This window comes from Myripristis murdjan, chromosome 6, assembly GCF_902150065.1.
Source record: "Myripristis murdjan chromosome 6, fMyrMur1.1, whole genome shotgun sequence".
Lineage (NCBI taxonomy): Eukaryota > Metazoa > Chordata > Actinopteri > Holocentriformes > Holocentridae > Myripristis > Myripristis murdjan.
Window position 1 is genome coordinate 18914582 of NC_043985.1, and position 4166 is coordinate 18918747.

Consider the following 4166-nt stretch of genomic DNA (forward strand, 5'->3'; position numbering starts at 1 on the left):
TCTCCTAGTAAGCAGACACAAATGAGCTTTATCAACTGTGGGTGGCTTTGCATGTGTCAGTGGAGGAGATTACTTGCTTCCAGGAGAGGGTAGAGCACTCAGCAGGGCAGAAAGGAGAGGGAATATCAACTGTAGTGCAGCACAGCAGTCTCTGAGGCCTAGTGAGGAGGAAGGGCAAAGATAAACCAAGGAATTCTTTGACAACTTGTGCAAAGACATAAGACAGATAAATGAAATTGCGCAACACAGTAAACTGAGTAAACTCAAACATGGTCAAGACTCAAGTATTAAAAACAATGTAGCCGCATTGAAACTATCTAAACTCACCGTCATTAAGTAAAAATGGCCACCAAACATTTTTTCAGCTGTAATGTCCAAATAGTGCTGCATCTGGCAACAAATAGAGCCAGGTGAATTAATACTACATCACTACATTACTGTTAATGAGTTACATTAACAAAGACTAAACATATTCCTCACAGAGCGGGCTAGTAAGATACTGAACACTGAACTGAAACCAAACAAAATCAATAGAAGAAATTGGAATAGAAAACACACACACACACACACACACACACACACACAATAGCCCATATAGAAACTACAAGTACAATAACACTGCTACATATTAATATTCTATTTTGCTAACAGAGATTTTATTTTACTTGCATAAATGTGAATTTGGCACATTTAACTAGTGAATTCAGTGAGTTAATTTCTTTTAAAAATTTCTTTTAAAAATGAATTCCAAAAAACAATTAGCAAATTGAATGTCATTACTGAAAGTAAGCTTTAAGATAATTTCAGACGTGGCTCTTCCAGTGCAAATGTGGTTTTCAGAAAACGTTTCCTGAGACACACATCTGGGCGCATGGGACTTTTATTTCATCCGAGCCAACTGGAAGGCGGTTGCTTCTTCCAAGACAGTGGGCGCGCTCCACTCTACACTTACCCACAAGCCATGTGGCACTGTGCTTTGTTCGTCTCCCCTGCCAATGATCACATCTTACTCCCCACACTTGGTGAAAGAGCTGCAAATTGGGTCCTATCTGCTGGTGTGGGGCTGCATAGCAGACACACGACATCAGCCTGAATTAGGAAAATTTAATTTGAACTAACAAAACCAAATCTGAAATTATATTTAAAAGCTAAATTCGGTAAACATCACCTTTAATTTCAAGCCACTGCATTCTGTTTCAAATTGGGCCGTGCAAATTGAACTTTTGACTTCATTAATTCAAAAAATCCATGAATATATTTCTGCAGTTCACCGTGAGCATGATATATTTAAATGTATGCAGTTCAAATACAATCTCCGCTGGCACTAAATCTCCTTCCATAATTTTGCCCAATTAAGTAGGTTTGTCACTGCCTCCTATGCAAAGCTAACAGCATCATTAAGAATCTATAACACTTCAGTGTGCAAGATAGAACAGCACTGATCATGAAATTATCTCACTGTCTGAAATTAATTTCTGCTGGCAATGAGATTTAAAGCAGCCTGCCATGCTCTGTCCTATTTCCTACATTGTATCACTGATTTCCTCCTCCATTGCAGCTAGCAGCAAATTCCCCACTGAAACCATTTACAAGAGGCCCACAAGAGGGCGCTCACACATCTTGTATGTCCTGTGGCAGTATGCATGTGGTGACTATGGCATCACAGCGTGGCTTTTAAGGGCAACTTTTTTTGTTTTATTACTATTAATGTGAAAAATCATTGTCAAGAGGTTATTACAGTCACAACCACAATACGGTTTCATGACTCCTGTCACCTTGCTTCTGTCAGCCAATTTCACACGGCCATAAGTGCTCCAACTGCATGTGATTTATGATTACTTATGATTACCTACTGACCAAAACATGCATTGGCCCCCAAAATTTAATATTTTGTATGTAACCACGACTTGAGTCAAGCTCAATTTACATTTAGTTGTTGTACTTGATAATTTGCAAATGTCTTCTGTAGCTAATCTCTACACTTAAAGCCAGATGGGATATAGGCAACAGCTGGAAAGCAGGTTAGGGTGAAATGACTTCCACATGTGGTACTTGGCAAGGAATGGGAGACGGCATTCAAGGAAAGGGACATGTTTCACCCGGTGAACTTCGGCTGTGCCATGCAAGTCCTTCTTTGTTCAAATGAAGTGCAATTTCTCCCAGGCACCACCCCTGGCAAGCAATCCCAAGCCATTTTAAGTAGGGAACAGTATTACAAAGCCTTCTGGCAAAACCCACTGAACCAGACATTTAGTGCATGAATGTAGCCAGCACTGCTCTGGCTCTGATGTCTGATACGTACATTTTTGTGTGGGTTTTATCCACGTTAGTTACAGTGACTCATAGTAACAACAATAAAAAAAACAGCCCTAAAGTAATTAAGTTATATGTTTTTGAGAGAACAGTTCAGCGTCTCCTAAGGTTACCAAGGAGATCGGCTGCACCCTCATCTGAGACCTTCGTGCTTCAGGTGTGCTCGGTCCCAGAGTCCTGCAGCACAAAGCAAACACCCTCTGCAGATAATAGCACATGCAAATAGTCAAACTGTTGAAAATCCCGCATTTGTGTATGCATATTTACTGTGGGTGTGCTTACGCAGAGGTACATAATAGATATCTGGGTGCTGACATTTCATCTCTCCTAACAGACCAAACATACTGCCTGAAATGAAGGCTTAGGACGTCTTAAGTGGCTTGTTATGAGTGGGTCATGTTGGGGCATGTTAGGTCCCTGGTCCCAGCTCGTCCACAGGCAACACCTGTTGATCCCGTGTAACATCAAATTTAATGTCTGCAACAACAGTTCAAGATGCAGCATAATAAATCTAACACAGTTCAAAGTGAGTTCCTATGTCTGAAGCCAACAAGAGAACACAATTAGGTTGTAATAAACTGGATGCTCTCTGGTGCATTAATCAAAATTAGCCCTCTTACATTTACTGGACTTAGAATTAACAGCATAAAAAAATATACATACAGGGAAACATCTATTTTTTTTTGGAAGACACACAGTTATAAAACACTCCCAGATGAATAGTGAAATTACCAGCAATCATGATTCTGACTGACCTTCTTGAATTGTGTGATTTGCTGAAACGTTTTAGAGGTATCGCAGCTCTATTGAGAATCCCAGCGAGCTTATGAGTGTAATCGAAGACTGTTCAGTGGTGATATTCTTGCAGACTTGATTGTCGCCCGAGTGTCTGTTTTTTTTTGTTTTTTTTATTTCAATTGTTAAATTTACTTTTGCTACTTTGTTCCAGTGACAGACAGAATATAAAGTCTTATAACAAAATACCACACTTCTCATGTTTTCACTCACTATGCCAAAAATACACACACCCATTTACATTTCTGCATTTTCTTTCCTTGAAAGCCCACAAAGGTCACTGAGTTTTTGCTGTCTCTATTATCAGATGTACGGAAAATGGACAAAGCCACACAGTCTTGATATTTTAAATGCTGGGCAACACACTGGCAAAAGGCCTATCAGACAGAAACAACACATTCACATATAAGGAGAGGATGTGCAACGTTTTTGCTTATTACATCTTATGTTCTTCAGATGTTCTCGTTTGACAGCATTCACGCAATCAGAATAAATCATTTATTTGCTCTCTTTCTAATCCCAAACTTTCTTGCAGCCTCGTAAATGATTCTAGGAGTATTCAGGAAAAACAACTGGCAGCGCCACTGAGCTAGTAACTCATGTTGGTTTAACAATGATACCGGACGTACATGTCAAAATAATGATTCTGTCTGTGAAAGGTGTTCTACTGAGCAGGTAATTTAAGTCATCCAACTGTAAATGATACAGGAGTGTTTCTTTGTCTCCTAGGGAGGAAGCCCCCTGTGGTTCATGTCTCAGAGCTGCAGGGTGGGGCCTCAATAGCAGAGAGCCCACAGTCAATATCAAAGCCAGAAGAGATGAAGGAAGTGTGCAATGTCTGGAACTCAAGAAGGGGCAGAATAGGGTGAAAGGTAAAGCTGCAAAAAGGCGGCGGTGCTGAGCCAAATTTCCTCCTGAAGTTTACAAAGATAATTCTGATAAGACGTGTCTTAGATCTGGGTCATACAAGAGGCATTTTAGGGAAACAGACAAGAGGGAGGTTTGGCTAGCAGTAGTGCTGCCTGTGGCTAACAACTTCACTCAGGAACACCCGGGCC